The following is a 21,718-nucleotide window of genomic DNA, read 5'->3' as shown; positions in this document are numbered from 1 at the left end:
TCCTAGTCGACCCCTGCTCTTGGAAAGAAAAGGCAGTGGGGGAAAAATTTGGAAGCGCCTGCACAAACCGCACTGTCCAAGGACCTCAAGATCAGGCGCCCGGGATATGAGAGGACATGGAGAAAGGCAAGCAAAGGAAAAAAAAAACTCTACAAAGCAAACTGGGACCATTGGGCAGGAAAGTCGGGAGGCTGAGGCCCGCCGTGGTGAACCCAGGCAGGTCTCCTGCAGAAAGGGTAGTGGAGGAAGCTCCCAGGCACCTCAGGGCACGGGCAGGGCCGGCAGGTAGCCCGGGACAGCCTACTGCTCTCGGCTTCTTGACTCTGGGTCCGCCGCTGGGGACCCAGGCAGGGCTCCTGCAGAAAGGGGGTGGGAAGCTAAGAGACACAAGGGGGCCCTGCAGTGCCAGCGGGGAGGGCGGGACAGCCACCTGCTCTTGGCTTTGGGATGCAGAGACCTGCAGCCAGGGCCCTAGGCTGGGCTCCTTCAGAAAGGGGGTGGGAAGCTCCGAGACACCACGGGGACAGAGCAGAGCCAGTGGGGAGGACTGGACTGCCTCCTTCTCTCTTCCTTGGGATGCCGAGACCTGATGCCGGGGACCCAGACAGGGTTCCTGCAGAAAGGGTGTGGGGAGCTAAGAGACATCACGGGGCACGGGCAGGACAGGTGGGGAGTACGGGACACCAGACGCTGAGACCTGCCGCTGAGGACACTGGCAGTGCTCCTGCAGATAGGGAGATGGAAGCTACAAGACACCACAGCGCCCTGCAATGAGGGAGGGGAGGGCGGGACAGCCGCCTGCTCTTGGCTTCTTGATTCGAAGACTCGGCACCAGGGACCTAGGCAGGGCTCCTGCAGAAAGGGTGTGGGAAGCTAAGAGACACCACAGGGCCCGGGCAGGGCTGGCAGGGAGGACTGGACAGCGGCCTGCTCTTGGCCTAGTGGCACCGAGTCCCGCTTCTGGGGACCAAGGCTAGTGCAGAAAAAGGCCTGTGTGGACCCAAAAACTATCCATGGTTCATGAAGGACTTGATCCTTCTGGTCAACCTGCTCAAGATCCCCCACCCCCACAACACTACTTTCGTAAGTCCTCTGGTGCAACCTCCTACACAGAGATGGTTCCCAAACACGACACCACCTCCGCACGTGCCTGCCTGCCAGGACTATCCTCACTCTGCATGGCTCACAGCAGGCAAATAGCCTTCCTTGTCAGCAACCTGGGACCAGGAGCACTGCAGAAAACAGCCACCGCTAGGTGTCGCCCGACAACCGTCAAGGAAACAACACAAATGGCTCACCCGCTGGCTAGCTCGCTCATGCCTCTTAAGCACTCTGGCTCTCTGGAGGGTCCTCTCATGATCTGAATCCATAATAAATAAGCAAATCTTAAGAAGAAGGAAGGAAGGAAGGAAGGAAGGAAGGAAGGAAGGAAGGAAGGAAGGAAGGAAGGAAGGAAGGAAGGAAGGAAGGAAGGAAAGCACACTGCTCAGCACATGGCTACATTTCTAAAATCACGTTTTAATCACTTCTGTTATTATCTGCCTGGTTGCTCGGGTTTCTGAGTTTGTCATGAATGTTCTCTTGGCATGATAAAGTTTGATCTTACACTCTGTGTGCAGAAGGGACACACAGTATATCTGCAATGGCAAGTTCGACTTGGTTTCCAATAACCAGAAAATCATATTTTGGAACAGGTTTTCTTTCGTGTGTATTTAGCATATTTATGTGGACCGAGATATTCCACTCCTTGATATCTGCCTACCTCTGCCATCCTCCTGGAGTTTGCAAGCTAACAGTGGGAACCACAACGGAAGGCAGTTTCTTCTTGGTGTCCTACAACCACAAACAATCAAGTTCCTATTAGCGCATTATAAAACATACCATTTGTTTGTGGGATTCAGGATAATGACTAGATTTCTAGCACACCTGACACGGCTTCTAGAATATGAATTTTACCTGGTTATTGGGAGAAGAGTGTCCCATTGCACTAGACAGAAGACACTGGCCTGGATTATCCAATGACATTCAGTAACCTGGATTCCCTAGCATTTTCATTGGTCTGAAAGACCTTTGGACTTTTGCCAGGTAGAGGGGTGATCATGGATCTCACTGAAGAAAAAGCATAACTTTCCGTTATTACTAAGGTTGGGTTTTTTTTTTTGAGAGAGAGAGAGAAAACGTGATTGCAGACCAAAAACTATGAGAGAAGACACTACTCAGGTGCACTAGATTCTCACTTCCACAAGGTGGCACTCCAACATCTAGTATTCACATTTTCATTTATGCAGGACAATCACATGACTACCTTTGGCCACAAAAAGGCACAACAACACTCTTCTCTTTACTTGTATGTAGTGATCATAAACTTCCCTCCACCAACCAATAGCCTAGGAACTTATTGGAAACGAAGTAATACTGGTCTAAAAGAAAAATAAGAAAGAAACATATTGAAAAAATGACTCCTCATGAAATTTTGATGTACTCATATAATAATTCCTTGGTCAGTAATGATCAGAGAAGTTTTCTCCTGCAGCAGATAGGAACAAATACAAAGACCCACAGACAGACAGTGCACAGAGTGAGAGCACTTGGAACTCTGAGCCCTAAAAATGGGATGTCTCCATGAAATCCATGCCCTCAGACTTCAGAATACCATGGAAGAGGAGTTGGAAAATAGTTTATGAGCCTGAGGGATTAATGGACACCAAGGAAACAAGGCCCTCTAAATAAACATGAGTACAGCTTTTATGGACTCTTAGAGACGGAAGCAGCACAGACAGGGCCTGCATGGGTCTGCGCTAGGTCCTCCAAGTACATATTATGGGTTCCAGATTAGTGTTCTTATGGGTAAATAAAATAGAGTTTAGGGATGATGATACTTCATTTCCAGAGATAAAAGTATTGCTCACCCGGATTTCATGAATAAATCAAGACATAAAATATTTAATAGCTTAATTTCTCTACCAGCCCCTTGAACCTGAGACCATGTGAAGCAGGGTAATCAGTGGGAGGACTGTCTTCTGAGACTTCCACTCACACGTTCCATGAGAAGTCTCATTCTCTGGAGTATGGGGGCAATGAAAGCAGCATTCAGACTTTCCCTCCCTCCTGAGGAGATTTCCTGAAACCAGGACTTCAGGACACAATGCCAACACTTCAGGGTCTGAAGAGAATGACATCTGTATTTGCAAGAAAGTTGATCAATGCTGTTTTCAATACTATTCTATTTAGCACGTTTGCCACTGATACTTTTCTACAATTACAATTGTATCAAACGGTCATTTTCCATTGAATACATTGGCAAGTTACATACATAAATATTTCTAAAAAGAATAACACCTTGCTTGCTAAATAGAAAAATCTTAGGAACAATTGGAGATACTTAAAGAATTTAAAAGCAACATATTTAACTTTACAAGGCCTCATGAGAAACACACTGCACCATTAGATTTTGGTTTTATATGTCTATGTAAATCATTACTTTTGGGTACAACTGTCCTGGATATTCCCTGTGGGTCTCTCTAGCAAGTCTTCAGATAAATACAGCTGTGCAAACTGCTGAAAATATGGAGAAATTGTTCTATTTTCACTTTCAGCAAAGGGTTTTTTGTTTGGTTGGTTGTTTTAAAAGATTTATTTATTAGGAATACAGTGTTTTGTTTACATGTATCCCTGCAGGCCAGAAGAGGCCGCCAGATCTCATTAAAGATGGTTGTGAGCCAGCATATAGGTGCTGGGAATTGAACTCAGGACTTCTGGAAGAGAAGCCAGTGTTCTTAACCCCTGAGCCATCTCTCCAGCCCTCAGCAAAGGGTTTTGTGTAAAATTAAAACTATGGAATATCTGATATTCTGCATCTATATTTTATTTATGATCTATATTCAGAGGATATTCAATGGGGTTAGTAAACTGTATGTCATTCAGGATTTGCTACACCTGAAAGAGAAACAACATTTATGAAAAGGAATGCACAATTTACAAAAGAGAATTGATATGAGAAATGACCATTTTTATTATCTCCCTAAAATTGAAAATGTGTTGATGGTTAAAAAAATGCAGCTACACTAATGGAAGCAGATGCTGAGATCCACAGCCAAGCACCAGGCAGAGTTCCAGGAGTCCATATGGAGAGAGGGAAGAGGGATTCTATGAGCAAGGAGGGTCAAGATCATGATGGGGAAACCTACAGAGACAACCAAACAAAGATAGTGGAAACTCCACAGCTGTGGAGCCTCCATGGGACTGGACTAGGCCCTCTGCATAAGCCAGACAGTTGTGTAACTTGGTCTGCATAAGACCCTGTCAGTAGGATAAGGATCCATCCCTGGTGCATGAGCTGGCTTTTTGGAGCCCACTACCTATGGTAGGACACCTAATGCAGCCTTGATGCAGGGGGAGGGGCTTGGACCTGCCTCTAATGAATTTATCAGGCTTTGCTGACTTCCCAGGGGGTCCCTACCATTTCGGAGGAGGTGATGTGGGTGGGTTGAGGGGGAAAGGTTGGAGGGGGCAAGAGGAGGGAAGAGAAGGGTATCTGTGGTTGGAATGTATGTAAAATGAATTAAAAAATTATTAATAATGAAAAAAGGAGTTATAGGTATAAAAAACCTGCTTGTAATGGGAGAAACTCACAAATTAGTATTTACTAAATATAATCATAAGTGTATGCTTGTGAGACACCCTCAAAACCTGCTTCTGTGTTTTCTAATTTATTAACTATACATGTGAGGCTATAAGAATAATGTAATTTGAAGAATTACTCAGAGCACATGTGCAAACTACCTGTAATGCAGACAAGGTTTTGATGGGCTTCTAAGAATAATGACAACATTTCAGGAGGAAATTATTTATTTCCAAACCTTTTAAGGGATTGGGCATAACATTGAGTTCTCCTAGCTGCCCCACCAAAAATAATCATTTTTATCAATTCACAAACTTTGTGTCTAGCCTAATTATTTTGTGTTTAGTGTATATCCACACCTATATTTACTGCCTAGGTAGCGAAAAGATGTAGTAATCCTGTACTCTGGAGAACATTTTGTACTTTTTCCCATTGAACACTGTACAGTCATTCAAGGCTATAAAGGATGAAAGTAAGGAGCAGCTGTTGCAGGACACTTTACCTTCCACAAGCAGTTGTTGTGTTCCACAATTTGTTATCTTTGCTTCATTTGCTCCGCTGGGGTATCAAATTGCTGGAGAAGCATCTCATGGAAGGAGTGGCCACAGCACTTTTCAACAGTGTACATATTGTCACTCACATAACTCACGGCCATATAAAAAATGTGACCACTTAACCATTCCAAAGAGTTGTTGGATGTACAGTTTCTCAGTGTATTATAGGAAGAATTAGAGACTAAACTATTAAAATTCAGCCATCCCAGTATTCCAAAGGACATATGTTATGGGATTTGCAAGGCTTCATAGTACGAGTAAAAGTTTTAAATCCACACATTTTACTACGGTTGTGTGAAAATGAGAAAGTCCCCCAGACAGGGTCAGAGATGACATTTCTAGTATTTGTACTAACATCACATTGTGTGTTTACAGATATTCTGTGTGTTTACATTTTTCAAAATTAGAAACTTCAAAGCTAGAAGAGAATTAATGTAACCATATACGATAACAACTTTTGCTGATGATGTCATAGCCAGATAATGATACATTTATTGTATAACCATACAAATGTGAATCTTAGAATCACATTCACAAAGGCTAAAGAAGCTCTGTTAATTTGCATCTTTTCTTATCTCTAGTAGAATCTAATACTTTCTTCATCATCAATTGTGACCAGATCCAGCTGAAATAATCCATCAAAACGATCATGGTAAGAGTACAAGATATTTTTCTTTGAGGGAGAGTTGATGCAGATAAAGAAATAGGTCATGGTCCATTGGTAAGCTGATGGGTATAGAACACAACTACCATTTGAGGAAGATGATAAGCATTAAGCTGGTTCTAAGATCTAAGTTTGGTTAAGCAACAGTCTGAAAAGTATTAATGGAAAATATCTTCCCTGGTTTATAAAATAATCTATCACATTCCATCAATTCCTAGAAAATATAGAAAATTGCAGTCTATAAGAAAAATCTGATATTTTTCATCCTTCATATTTCATAAAGTGAATGGTGATGTCTTATAAAATCCCCGAGTATTCACTTTTGACTCATATGTGACAAATGTGGGTAATCAAATATTCTCCTTTAACTGACTCTGAACATCTGAGACTGAGAGCAATGGAGAAAGGGTTTCAATTTCCCATCACACACAACTTCACTGTGGGATTTGATGATGGTAGGCAAATGGTGCAATTCTGGAAGAGGCTGGCTACACTGTTCCTGTAATTATTATTTGGAATCTCCTGCTTTCATATATCTAATTGGCGTGCTTGTGAATTCTTTGACAAACAGAGTCATTAGACCAAAAAAAAAATTGCCTACCTGTAAAGATTGTTAGTATAGTGGTAGAAAGGGGGCCAACAATATGTTATAATGTAAAGATATCTTACATTTAAAGGAAATTTGCAGTGAATTAAGTTATAATTCATAAAAATACTTCATGGCAACAATTTTGAATGTCTATATGGTATAAATACAAAAACCCATTAGTTATTAGAGTCAGTGTTTGGGGGTCTGAATAGGAATGTACATGTCACAACAACTCAATACTTAATTACACTGGTGTTTTGTTTGTGTAGATAGGAAAGGGAAACCTTATGAGGTTTGTAGTCTGCCATTCGTGTACCTGACATGATGCTGTTTGATGTGATGTGGCATAACCAAGGTCCCAGTGGCCAGATTGGTAGACTACTAATATACTTTCAATTTTCAAAATAGTGAGTAACAGAAAGTCATCTAGTACATTTAGTTCTAGTGCACTAGGGTTTAGGGATATATATCATAATTTAGATAGAAATCCATAGTAATATTCTATTGTACAAATTTGAGTAGTCATATCGTCTCTGTTTATCCCTGAAACGGTTTTTGAATTCAAATTATATCTTGATAAAAAGAGATGGGGGCGGCTGATGAAATAGATCAGAGGTTAAGAGCACTGACTGTTCTTCCAGAGGTCCTGAGTTCACTTCTAAGAAACCACATGGTGCCACACAAACATCTAAAATGAGATCTGGTGCCCTCTTCTGGCGTGCTTATCATAGTTATACACAAGTTTCAATGGTCAAAAAAACTGGTATCTCACATAGCTGCATATATAACAGGTGAGGGGACCATCCTATGCATCGATTTGCATTATATTGTCACTTCAAGGCATACAGGACTTGAGTGAAATCATTTTCTGTGAACCATTGTTTGAGATGTCACTTCTGCTTTTGGAAAACAGTGATGAAACAAGACAAAAGTTTGCCTTTGTGTTTCTAATTCTCTCTTCTCAGTTGCTTTGCTATAGAAAACTCATAAAAATACATCACGGGGTGTAGTGCTTCAGAGGTCATTGACTAACATGGCCCTGATACACAGCATTTTATCTGATCTCTGTTGATCACATTAACTGACCTCAGCCCTAGCCTCCTAAGCATAGAACAGAGTTAAATCTGGAAATATCTGTTGCATTAAACACTGAACAAGCAAACACATATAGAATTTCAACTTGCAGAATGTAAACATAACCTTTGTTTATGTAGATATCAAACATAGTCCATGACAGTTGTGACTGCATATCCAATGTAGATCAGTGAGACCGCTGTCATTAGCTACATGGATTTTATGACTAAAGTGAGAGTGAGCCACTCTTCTGGAGTAACAGGCCCTGATAAAATAGAGAAGAATCCTGTGGGAAAGGAGTTTTATCTGGCAATGGTTCTACTGTAAACATGATGGAGGAATCATTCTTACTGATGAACTCAGAAATGTTTCAAAAATTTGGTTTATATCCAGTAAGTAACTGCCCATTTGAACCCAGTGTTTCCTATTGAGTGGGTTAGTAACAAAAAAGCAGCAAAGTGAATTTCTTGTTTTTTCTGATGATGATTTTCTGCATTGTAGAATTAGTATAGAAACATTTCATACAGTGGAGAATTTATCCCAGAAAGGTTAAAAAAGGCTGGAAAGATGGCTCAGTGCCTAAGAGCATAGACTGCTCTTCCAGATGACCCAAATTTGGTTCCCAGCACCCATATCAATTGGCTCACAAAAGTTTGGAACAGTAACTCCAGGAAATCTGATGCCTCTTCTGGCTTCTATTGACAACTGTACTCAAATGCACATTCTAATACACATGCACAGATGTGTGCATATAATTGAGAGATAAAAAAAATGTTATTATTTTATTATTTTGTCTTTTTTCTCAGAACTGAGGACCAAACCAAAGGCCTTGCACTTGTTAGGCAAGGGCTCTATCACTGAGCTAAATCCCCAATGCTTTTTTATTTTAAAAAAGGATACTAGCCCCATGTTTTAGTTTCTTTCAGGTGAGACTGATTTAGAATAGTCTTTAATTGCAGACTCTGTCAACTTAAATACATAAAAATATTTACTTTTATTGTTATCCTATAGAAACACTGTTTTCTTTTTTATTGTATTTTTATTGCTTTTTTAAAAATTTCTTCCCAGTTAGGACAATGAACTTGGAAACCACAATTACAATTCACCGACTGCAGCATGGAAAACACAAACTCCACTGGAATCACATTAAGCCTTTCCTCTTCATTCAGTCAAAAGATTCCAGTACACATGTCAAATATGAGCACTGTCTTTTTTTTTTCTTTCCTTGGAAGGGGAAATCATTTATTCTGGCATCACTTTTACAATCCCAGGAAGTGGTTTGGATACCACTATAGTTGCAGGAATAGAAACCATAACAAACTTGGAGAGCATCTGACAGGCAAGGGGCTCCTTGGGTAGAACAATGCTGCTTGTGCTTAGTGGACGGCCCCTCAGCTGCTGGCCACTGAGTCTTCCCAGGTGTTGAAACAGGAAACAGAATTTCCTACACAGACACTGAAACTCCTCTTGAGCGGAGTGTCTTTTGCATCTCCAAGCTTCCCTCCACACTGAGACAAATTCTCATCCTTTGCTGGAGCTTTTTACATGCCCATGACCCTCTGAGCATGTCGACCCTGACCACAACACACATGACGACCAAGGCTCCCTCATCTACACTGTTTCTCTAGGGTTCAGATGACAATACAAAACATCACTTGTCAAGACGTAGCAGATATTCAGAACATGGGCATCTGTGTTTATGAAAATAGCAACCATTTGCAGGGTGTGCTCCCCAAGGATCCTTATTTTTATTTAACATGGCTCTATGGGGAGTAAGACCAAAGTCATACATACATTATAAGACTAGTCAAAGTTTCTTGATTGACAGTGTCAGAATTGACACTGGTGCCAATTAACAACAAAAAACAAAAACATCTACAAAAAAACCCTATTCCCCAAACAATTCAGTGGTCCAAAAAGCAAGAGGTCATTAACCCTTCAGTTTATACTTGCACACACATACGCATACAAGAAAACTGTTACAAAAGAAAGATCAGATTCGGATCCACCCTGTGACTGTTTTGTAAAAGGAAATCTCCAACTGGACTTGTCATAGTTAAGTATTCAAAATACAAAAAGAGAGGATTCCAATTCCATTCTGATTTCTAAGAAATCGCATTCGTGGAACAGGCTGGAGGGGTGGGGGAGGCAGGGAAGTCAACGGAAAACATTCTACAAAAATTGATGGATAATTTGTCATGGTGCAGCTGCCTGCTTACATTTCTCTTAAATATTCCTGGTGACTGCATTTTTGGTGGCATTCCAAGAGTCGATACTTTATAAACAAGTGAAAGAGTAGGACCAGCTGTCGCACTTTTCTTGTGGGGAACTGTTAGTTTTACATGCTTCCTGTCAACACATGGAGGAGGCAGAGGTAAACAGAATCCTTTATGTTCTTCAGAGAATGTGTTACTATGTTAGCATATGCTGTTTGGCTCCAACTAGGAGGACACTGGAGAGTGGATTTTCAGGGTTGATTTTTAAGTGTTTACCTCCTGGAGATTTCAAAACAAGGGTTTTACTAGATCTTCACAGCAGATGTCTTCCAAGAGGCTCTGAATGAATCAACAGCCCATGAAGCATGGAGTTCTGTGAAAGCATGCTCCTACCTGCAGGTCCATGGGCAGATGTGGAAGTTCACATGGGGTTCTGCTAAACCATGCCCACTGTTCTAGGAAAAGGTGCATAACAGAATAACTACAAGGTTGAGAACTGACCTCAGATTATCTCAAGTTGTCCCAAGACTTAGGTTTTCACCAATTCATCACCTCATTTGGCCCGGGGAAGGCCTCCCTCTGCCTCAGCAGTGGTTATGTGTAGGGAGAGAGAACTAAACATTCTACCATGATGTCTGGTGACTAACATGAAAGGGGTGTAATGAAAAGATAGGAGGGTCAGGAGGGTCTCTGTCTCAATGGGCTGCATGTTCCCAGTGATTATCAGAGAGTTCTAGAAACCAACACTAAATCCATCCATGGACTAACAGGAAGACGTTAGATCTCCATTTCCTTTTCAGTTGAGAAGGCAGGTTAGCTCTAAGGTATGAGGAAAGAACAAAAGGTCTAACAGTAAAGAAGACACAGCCCCATTTTGGCCATTTCTCATGAAGAATATTGCACCCAGTGTTAACTAATGTTAGAAGGGTCAAACTGTATAAATTCAAATGTATTTGCATATTATAAAAATAATGGTTAATATATACATATTTTACACTCATGACGGAACAGCAGTGGACATCAGTCAATCCCTCCTTCACATTGAACAGAACTGAAATCTGGGCCCCAAAGTCACTAGGGAACATGGCAAACTCACCAGGGGCAAAAGATGTCCCAGTCAGTTCCCATGCTCTGTTGACTCCATGGAAATTCCACAGCCACAGATGTCACTGGTTTCTGTGCTTTCCACCAACATTCTTCCCTTAAAACTTGGTGCTCCTAAAGTCACAGGTTGGGTACTGCAAAAATGGTAGCAGATGGAAAGGAGCACCATCCTTTCCACTTAATTGTCCAAGAAAGTATGGAGATACTTGGAAGGGGTCATAGCTTGCCATGTGGTCCATATATTTGGTAACGATCCATGGCTAGCAATGGACAGGGTATCTGGCTGCAGGACCACCTTGACTGGTCTGTATCTCACCACTACAGGAACTTTCCCTCTATACGCAAAGATCTGAAATTTCCCATTCGACCTGTGCACCACATGGCACCACATGGCTGTTGATCTGGACACTGTAGCGTGCAAACAATCCAGTTGGAAAGGTAAAGGGAAAACTATATTCAATCTGCAACTGTTTGTCCACAAAGGACTGCCCAGCCAGGTTGGTCCCATTAATCCAGGCCTCTGCATGGGGCACGTCATTCCGCACATAGCATGGGAACTTGTACCAAGCTGTGGAGCCATTCAATGGCTTGCCTTTGGGTTTATTGCGGCAGTAACAGAGTCCCACTTTCTCCAACAATTCCAGAAGGAGCTGCAAGTCCTGCTGGGCCTGGACATGGGGCTTTAGCAGCAACTGGATGACATGGGCAGGCAAGAGACCATGCAGCAGAAAGCCTTCCACCAAATGAAGAAGCTGAGTGGCCTGGAGTGAGTCCTGAACCAGGGTGGGTACTGCTGGAGTGAGGAAGATTTCCCACTCCCTTTTGCCCTCTCCACTGGTCCCTATGAGCAGTTTATGCAGTAGCAAAGAAGCATCTCTCTGGAAAAAGACATTGAGGTTATCAAGGAGGCAGGTGAGGTTGTGGAAGACATGTTCTTTGAGGGCGGGGCTATCCTCAAAGTAGGGCAGCTTGCTGCTCTCATGCAGGTAGGAAAGGGTGCTCTGCAGCCTGGCCTCTGTCAGACCTGCCTGCAGACCCAGGCAAGCCGAGTCCCACCAGCTCAGCCACAGTCACTGTGCCTGATGTGGCTGTAAGTGGACTTCCTCCAGCACCTGCCAGGATGGAGACAGGACTCTGTGTAAGTTGGGGAAGATTTCCCAGTGATCAGCTCCAGAGAGTAGCTTATCAAAGAGGCATTGCAATTGGTGGGGTTCCCTGCAGCTAATGTGCAACACGGGAGAGAATATCTGCAGCCTGTGGTTAAGCAGGTATTGAAAATGGGCCTTTCAAAAAAAAAAAGAAGGAAAATGGGCCTTTCTTCTTGTCTGAAACAGCATAGTAGGCTGCATGGGGCCTGGTAGAGTGCAGTCCACGTGGCTGCTCAGGGTTGGCAGCCCATGCCTACTTATGGACTGGGAAAGGCTTGCCTGGGGAGAGACATCGCTTGTAACAAGGTCCTGAATAAACTGCTTAAAGAAGAGCTCCGGTGTTGTGTCATTCTTGCTGGTCGAGGCAGGTGTGACAAGTGGTGTCCCGTATGGGGAACCTCCTCGTCTCTCTGTGGGTCTCAGAATTTCTGCATTCAGGGGGTAAGTCCTTAGGTAAATTGGGGATCCGTGACAAAAGCGGGGTTTTGCTCTCACCTGTAAATAGAGTGGGAGTGGGATAGTAGAGCTGCGACCACAGCAGACGGGTAATCAGGAAACAAAGTAATAAAGTGAAACCAGAAGGCTGGGGCTGTTTTGTAAAGGCTCCGAGAAACCTCTAAAATTGAGGAAGAAAGGATATACTAAGATGGGTGCTTCCTCTTGGCACCCAATTTTTCTGGCTCTTAATGAGCTCCTTCTTTCCAAGAAATTAAAGATTAAGAAAAGCACCTTAGAAAGGTTTCTGGAAGAGTGTGACATTGTTGCTCCCTGGTTCACAGTGTCTGGTAATCTCACGGTGGCGTCATGGGAGAAGCTAGGACAAGACTTAGACTTTGCTGCAGAACAGGGAACGCTTAAGAATGGGGTAAGACCAGTGTGGAAATTGGTTAGAGGTTTCCTGGAAGATCAGAGATGCAATGATGCTGTGGAAAATGGACAGGCAGCTCTAGAGATACTCCAGGAAAAGAGGTCGGAGAAGGCAGCCTCCAAGAAGGCCACCTCTAAAAGGGCCGGTAAAGGTGAGAAACACAAACAAAATGGACAGAACAGCTTATAACCTAGGCTTTCAGATTTGGAAGATTTTGAGGACTTAGAGTCCTCCAGTCTCTCTGATTCTGTCCTTGAGGATGAGGACATGGAATCATTATGCGAGTCTTTACGAAGTACCAAAATAAGAAAGAGACGTAAAGACCGAGAGAAGAGTTGGGGTGAAAAGGAAAAGGAACAGGAATCTGAGTCTCATGTCCCTCCTTCCGCTCCTCCATCATATCCTGGCATGTTCCCTGTGCCATCGAATGCAGGGGCATACTTTAACCCTGATGTGTGGAGGAAAGTCATGACAGAGATACAGGTGGCATTCCCTGTGTTCCAGAATCCTCAAGGTAACAGGTACCATGAGCCTTTGGATTTTAAGGTCATTAAATCATTGGCAGAATCTGTCTGAACCTATGGTATCACAGCCTCCTTCACAGTGGCTCAGTTGGAAGCTTTACACAGGTTCACTATGACACCAGCGGACTGGATGAACCTAGCAATGGCCTGTCTCAGTTTAGGGCAATATTTAGATTGAAAGGCATTTTTAATAGAATTTACTAGTGAGCAGGCAGCTGCAAACAGAGCCGCAGGAGGAGGACAGGCAGCTTGGGACTTAGACATGTTGTTAGGGCAAGGCAGATTTGCTAATCAGCAGAATGGGTACCCAGTTCAAGTTTATGATCAGATAAACGTCATTGCCACAAGAGCATGAAAAGCACTTCCCAATAGAGGAGAGGTGAATGGCAACCTCACAAAGATCATCCAGGGGCCTATGGAACCATTCTCTGATTTTGTGGCTTGTTTAGTAGAAGCCGCGGGAAGAATCTTTGGTGACCCTGATGCAGCTATACCTCTAATAAAGCAGCTGGTTTATGAGCAATGTACGAAAGAATGTAGAACAGCCATTACACCGTATAAATCTAAGGGTTTACAGGTCTGGTTAAGGTATGTAGGGAGCATGGAGGGCACTTAACCAATGCTGGCCTTGTGGCTGTGGTTCTGCAACTCAACTAAAAGAAAAATGGAGCCAATGTTGCCTCTTTTCGATGTGGCAATATGGGTCATGTGAAATGTAACTGCTCCCCAAGGAGGAAGTAACCAAAGAACAGGGAACAGCCAATGCCCTATCCCTGGAATATGTCCAAAATGCAAAAGGGGAAAGCATTGGGCTAACGAGTTAGCTATGTGCATCTGTTGGACAGCCCATACAGAATAGTGGTCTTCCAAAAAAACGGACAGCGGGGCCCCGGGCCTCAGGGCCCACAAATATATGGGGCAGTGGAGAGTCAGGAACAGAACAGAAACCAGGAGCAGTGGCCGACCTTCAGAAATCCCAAACACCGTGGCGAGCTACTGCAGGTTCAGCAGGATTGTACCTCCGTGCCACCACCCGACTCGTATTGACTCCCCAAATGGGGGTGCAGATAGTAGAGTCGGATTTCAAAGGTCCACTTAACCGTGGTATGGTAGGATTACTCATTGGTAGATCGTCTACAACACTGAGGGGCTTACGGGTCCATCCTGGGATTATTGATTCGGATTATACTGGAATAGTCAAGATCATGGTTGAGTCACCAAAAGGTATTACTGCCATTTCCCCAGGAGATAGGATTGCACAACTTGTCCTGTTACCTAGTTTACATGAAACTCACCCAGCACATGATAGGGAAAGGAAAAAACAAGGGGTTTAGATCCTCAGGAACAGACTTAACATTTTTATCTTTAGATTTGGATCAGAGACCAAACTTACAATTGACTGTTAATGGCACCAAAATTAAGGGACTCTTGGACACTGAAGCAGATCGGAGTATTATTGCTAGTAAAGATTGGCCTCGAGGATGGCCAATGCAAGTCTCCTCTCAAACGTTATAGGGATTAGGTTACGCTAATGCTCCAAATGTCAACACAAATTTATTAAATTGAAATGATGAAGAGGGACATTCTGGTGTTATACAGCCATATGTCCTAAAACTCCCAATTTCCCTTTGAGAAAGGGATTTAATGCAGTCTATGGGACTAAAATTAAGTAATGAGTATTCCAAAAAATCCCAAGGTATAATAAAGAATATGGGCTATCATCCTAATTTTGGGTTAGGAAAATTTTTACAAAAACAAAACAAACAAAACAAAACAAAACAAAAAACAAAAACAACAACAACAACAAAAACCTCCAATACAAGCACAACCAAGACAAACCAGACAAGGACTGGATTTTTCTTAGGGGCCACTGAAGAAGGTATTCCCATATCTTAAAAAACAGAGGAACCAATGTGGGTTCCTCAATGGCCACTCTCCTCCAAAAAGTTACTTACAACAAAGCAACTAATACAAGAACAGCTAAAAGAGGAACACATCAAACCTTCCCTATCTCCCTGGAATACTCCCATATTTGTTATAAAAAAGAAATAAAAAAAATAGAGGTTACTACATAACCTTAGGACAATAAATGGGCAAATGAAGATTATGGGTCCAGTCCAACGTGGGTTCCCATTATTGTCAGCCTTACCAGAGGATTGGCCAATTATAGTGGTGGATATTAAGGATTGTTTCTTCTCAATACCATTGCATAGCAAAGATAGCAAGAGGTCTGCCTTTACACTGCCATCCATAAATCATGAAGAACCTGATAAAAGTTATTAATGGGTTGTCTTGCCACAGGGCATGGCCAACAGTCCTACTATATGTCAATTGTATGTAGCAACTGCCTTGGAACTTTTGAGACAACAATTCCCAAAACTAAAGTGCCTTCATTATATGGATGATATACTTTTAGCAGCTAAAGAGGAATGCCTGTTATAGTCAGCCTATAGCTTTTTCGTTGAGGTATTGAAGGAAAAGAGATTATGTATTGCTCTGGAGAAGGTACAGCAAAGCAAAATTATAAATTATTTGGGGTCCAAAATAGGTAGTCATCAGGTCATGCCACAGAAATTAGAGATAAGAAAGGATCATCTTTGTACATTAAATGATTTTCAGAAATTATTGGGAGATATAAATTGGATTAGGGGCAGATTGCAAATGGCCAATTTTGAGTTAAAGCTGTTGTATGGAATGCTGAATAGAGATTCAGCTCTTGATTTGCCAAGACATTTAATGCCTAAGGCTAGGGAAGTCTTGAGAAAATTAGAGGGTAGGTTACATCAGGCTTTTCTCCAACGAGTACAGGATGTTTATGAAATTAGCTTATGCATTTTACCTACATTCTTGCAGCCTACTGGAATTTTATGGCAAAAGGGACCTTTATTGTGGGTTCATCCCCGAATTTCTCCCGCAAAGTCTATGGAGTATTATCCCACTGCTGTAGCATTACTTCCACAGCAGGGCATTCATCAGTGTTTGCTACATTTTGAGACTTCCCCTAAGACATTAATTGTACCATACAATTCTAATCAAGTAAAAGTGTTATGTGCCACCATGGATGAGTGGGCAATATTATGCTGCTCCTATCAAGGAAGTGTAGACTGCCATTATCCCAAACATCCACTATTAAATTTTTTTTTAAGAGCACCCAGTAATTTTTCCTAAAATAACTGCTTCACAGCCTATTGCTGGGGCCAGTGTTATTATTACAGATGGTTCCAAAACTGGTTGTGGTGCTTACATGATAAATTCAGATGAGCCTGTTAAGCGTCAATTCTCCCCTGGAGTGCCTCAGCAGGTGGAACTCTTAATTGTCATTGAAGTCTTTAAGGCCTGCTCCTTTCCATTTAATTTACTCTCAGATTCAAGTTATGTTGTTAATGCTCTAAAAAGCCTTGATTGTGCAGGGCTGACCAACCCTTCCAGCTCAGTAGGCTCTTTATTCCAACAATTGCAAGGGTTAATATGGCAACGTACAAGCCCATTCTTTGTACAACACATACGTGCACATACAGGATTACCTGGGCCCTTGGCTGAAGGCAATACTAAAGTGGATTTGTGCACTAGGGAATGCATGTTTGTGGCCTCTACAATTCAGCGCGCATGTGCTTTCCATAAAGAATACCATGTGAATGCAAGGACATTACAGCAATGATTTTCCATCTCACTTGCTGATGCGCACAAGGTAGTTCTGGATGGTCCCCAATGTGTTGTTTTCCATCATCCCCCTGGTCTGGGGGTTAATCCTCATGGTTTGCTCCCCTAAAAATATGGCAGATGGATGTTACTCATATTTCTGAGTTTGGACGTGTCAAATATGTCCATGCCTCTGTGGACACTTGTTCAGGTATCATACATGCCAACCCTATGGCAGGAAAAAAAGCCTCTCATGTCATTGCCCACTGCTTAGAAGCTTGGGCTGCCTGGGGTAAACCTCAACAACTAAAAACTGACAATGGTCCTGCATATACTGGACAGAAGTTTGCTTCCTTCTGTCGCCAAATGAATGTACAGCTGATACATGGCCTTCCCTATAATCCTCAGGGCCAAGGCATTGTGGAGCGCGCTCATCGCTCCCTAAAGGAATTGCTTCAAAAACAAAAAGGGGGAATAGACTATGGCCGTACCCTGAAGGATAAACTTTCTATTGTGCTTCTTACCTTAAATTTTTTTAATTTGGATGCTTCAAATTACTCAGCTGCAGACAGGCGTAAGTGTCTGCACAGCCCCTTAAAGGGAATGGTGAAGTGGAAGGATACCTTGACGGGTATCTGGCATGGTCCTGATCCTGTGCTGACATGGGCACGAGGTTCTGTTTGTGTTTTCCCACGGGATCGATGGGATCCAATTTGGGTACCTGAGCATCTAGTGCAAAAAGCTCAGGGCCATGCTGACGGTCCTCAGCCTGATATCGATGGGAACGTTGGAGCAGAGATGGGGAATCCTTTCTGCACTTCCAAGACCAATACCAGTGCAACATGACTCTCGCTTGTTCCCACGGTTATTTATACCTTAGATTTACTCTACCTTCCCTTGGAAAAGGAGATAGCACCCATTGGGGAAAATAGATCATTCCAGTTATCAGAGTCCTTATGTTTTCAACTGTTGTATAATAGATCTGAAGAGCCAAAATGCATCCCATTATATAATCAAACTGCTGCTTTGTTTGACCTCCCCGACTCTACTAGTGGCCCTTGTTTAAATACTAGTGCATCCTGGGTCCGGGGATGGTGGCCTATGAATCACTCAAATGAAGCACCACCTATGCAGCCCAAGTGGGCCCCTTATTGTTGGGGAAATAATTGGGGTGGAGCCTGGCCATGGACAGGATGCCAGAGCCAAGGGTCTGTTTGGGCCAATGCCGGAAAGTTCTTTACCTTTTCACCAACCATTAGTACTTTTGCCAATCAAACTACTGCGGGATGCAATTATACTAACCAGGATCCATTCTTGTATAGCCCAGCCAATCAGTTTGACAATTAGCTCCTCTGTGGGATTAATGGCAGTTGTATGAATCTGGAGCCCATGGTCATGATAGGGGTAGGACAACAAGGTGTAAGTGAATTTAAGTGGTCTACTTCAAAACCTTTTGCATCCTGGGATTCCTACAAACCTTGTCAAGAGTATTATCGTGTAACTACCTCCCCTGCTAACCCAACAAGGGGTGTGTCCACTACCAATGCTGGATGTGAGGATGAGGGAGTAATACCATGGCAAAATGTATCATATAAGCCTACTCCCATTTGTGTACATGATCCTTTCATGTTTATTGTTAGTAATGGTAGCTTAGAAAATTGTGATAATAAGACATGCTTTTATGCACAATGCTGGAATGCTTCTTTACTTTATCAAGCCATGGTGGTGAGTATACCTAGGTGGATTCCAGTACCTGTAGAGGCATGCACAGCCATGAGCATATTTAGAAATAAAAGAGATTTTGGCATTATGGCGGCTATTATTGGAGCTATAGCCCTTGCCACCACCGGCGCTGCCACTGCTGCTGTAGCAATGACCCATACAGTGCAGACTGCACAAACCTTGAATAATCTTCCCGGTAATGTAGCTACAGCCCTGGAGCTGCAAAGAGGCATAAATGGCCAGTTAAAAGGAGGCCTGATGATAGTGAACCAAAGAATAGATTTAGTACATGAACAAGTTGATACTTTGTGGCAAGTAGCTCAATTGGGGTGTCAATGGCGATATCCAGGATTATGCATCACCAGTGTGGCCTATCAAAATTTTACATATGCTGCAAATATGTCTAAACAGCTTTCTAGATACCTTACAGGTAATTGGAGCAGACAATTTGATGCTATGGTGGATGAGCTTTGCTTAGCCATTGTTGCTGTTAATTCCACCCGAGTGGATCCTGGACTTGCAGAGGGACTTTCATCCTGGATTTCTGCAGCCATGAATCATCTGAAGGAGTGGGCAGGACTAGGAGCCCTAGCAGGTTTATTGGAGCTCATCTCCTTGGTATGCCTGTGGTGTATCTGTCGCATAAGGTTTTCACAGCGTCGCATGCAGCCATGATCATCCAAGCCTTTACAGCCAATGAGGCAGGGCAGTCTCCCCAAGCCTGGTTGTTGAACCTTAAAGAGTATTAAGCACAAGATGTGAAGCTTGTGCACTGCACTCAAGATTGGTAAATATAATTTTGAGAAGAGCATGTCTGATAGCATGTGGGTTGATGCCCCAACTCCCTCCTCTGTAAAAAGTACAGGTGTCCTCTGGGTGGATGACTCCTGGACAGACACTAGTACATGTCCAGTTTTGACAGAGGTCAGACCTCTACTCTTTACTGTAGCTTTGCAAAACAAAAAGGGGAAACTGTAGAGAGCTGGGTGCAGCCGCACCTTGAAGATGGCACTGGATTCTGCTCTCCGCCCTCCCAACGGCGAGTGCTTGAAGTGGTAAACAAATCCTTATTTGGTTGTGGCTGGAATTGAGTATTGTTTGCGTTTGCATGGACCAATGGACAGGGCCCATGTGGCTGCTCAGGGTTGGCAGCCCATGCCTACTTAAGGGCTGGGAGAAGCTCTCCCAGGCAAAGACATCGCTTGTAACAAGGTCCTGAATAAACTGCTTAAAGAAGAGCTCCGGTGTTGCGTCATCCTTGCAGGTCGAGGCAGGCGCGACAAGATCACCTCATAGCTTTCATCACCAGCCAAGTCATACACAATGAACCACAGGCCCCGGGAAGCATCCACAGTCCAGCTTGTCACCTCAATGCCCTTGCTCCCAAGGGGAGGGAAAAGCAAGTAGTTCTTCTCCTTGTCCCCTCCTCCTTGGTCTCCTTCCACTTTGTCCTCAGTGAGGCAGTGTCGGAGCAGGGTCTTGCCCATCAGGAGCAGCTTGAGGCAGGGCTGCACAGCTGGCTGGGAATGAGGCAATTCCTTCTGGTAGGCTGTGATGTAGGGGATCCCCTTCATGCAGACTTGGTAAGGGGGCTGAATCAGTGTGTTGTCCTTGATTTTCCACAAGCCTTCCCAAGCTGGCCCAAGTTGTTGGGCAGAACAGCGATCTGGTTGCCCTGAAGGACCAGCTCCTCCAGGCCCATCAGCTCCACAATGGAGTCTGGCAAGCAGCAGATGCAGTTATTATCCAACCACAGGGTGAGAAGCTGGCCCAGGCAGGCAATCAGAGAGACACTGAGGTGAGCTGGTTCCAATTAAGGTAGAGCTCCTCCAGACCAGCCAGGGGCAGCAGTGCATCAGGAAACTCCTCAAAGAGTTTGGAAGAGAGGTTGAGCATTTTGAGCCTTTGCAGGCGGCTGAACTCAGAGGGTGGGGGGGCAGAGCCTGTAGCCCATTGTTATCTAACATGAGGCTCTCCAAACTGGCCAGCTCACAGAAGCCGCTGGGCAGAGTGCTGAGCTTGCTCCCACTAAGCCAGAGAATGTTGAGTGCACTCAGGGCACTGATATCCTCAGGTAGGCCTCCCAGCCGGTTGCTGGATACTTCCAGCTCCTCCAGGGCAGCCAGCTGCAGCAGCTGCCTGGGAAAGGCTGTGAGTTGGTTGTTGTCCACATCGAGGGTGCGAAGGCCATTGAGGCAGGAGAAGGGATCTGGCAGATGCTCTAGCTGGTTACAGCTGACATCCAGCTCCTCCAGGTGTCCCAGGGCACCCAACTAGGCAGGCAGTGCTGGGCAGCTGGTTGTGGCTCAAGTTGAGCTTGCACAGCTCCCTTAGGGCGCTCACCACCTCTGCACCCAGGACTGTCAGCAGGTTGTGGCTCACCCAGCTCTGTAAGGTGATGGCCTAGCTCTGCCTCTACAGGGTGCAGCTGGACAAAGCGGTTCCTGGGCAAGACCAAGATGTGAAGGCTGCCCAGAGCCAACCCGAGACCTTCAGGCACATCTTCCAGGCCATTGTTCCCCAGGTTCAGCACCTCAATGTCCCTGAAGCTGGCCGGCAGCACCAGCTGGGGGCGTCGGGGGACTAGAGTGAATCTCCTCCTCAGGCAAATCTCCTCCTCAGGCAACCAGACAGCTGAGCATGGGCTGGTGCAGGTTGCTCTGCAGCTTCCTGGCGTGCAGGGTGGAGTCCCACCACAGTCTCACCTTCTTTGGGTTGCCACTGTCCTTGCCAGCCATGGTGGGGCCTCGCGCCGACAACCCACACAGGGGCACCAGAGCCTGAAGCTGCAGGCTGCGCCACACCCCAGTTGGCGGCCAGGCTACTCCTGAGCCACCACTACCCCTTGTGGTCTGCTGCCTTGGGTCCCTAGCGCAGCCAGCGGCAGGGCGCCCACAGCTGGGGGCTGGCGGTGATGCAGGCAGCTCTGGGGGCTCCAAGCCAGGAGATGGACAGCTGCACAACACGGCTCGTATTCTCCGTGCTCCCGGGCCAC

At 44.3% G+C, this 21,718-nt stretch overlaps 1 pseudogene; it reads right to left on the bottom strand.

Annotated features, from left to right (window-relative positions):
- Positions 1-149: 149 nt before the first annotated feature.
- On the bottom strand, positions 150-21,461 carry LOC118576391 (annotated as a pseudogene).
- Positions 21,462-21,718: the final 257 nt, after the last annotated feature.

Source organism: Onychomys torridus, unplaced genomic scaffold (assembly GCF_903995425.1).
Source record: "Onychomys torridus unplaced genomic scaffold, mOncTor1.1, whole genome shotgun sequence".
Lineage (NCBI taxonomy): Eukaryota > Metazoa > Chordata > Mammalia > Rodentia > Cricetidae > Onychomys > Onychomys torridus.
Note: the sequence above shows the minus strand (reverse complement) of the source record. Positions and strands in the feature narration are given on the sequence as shown.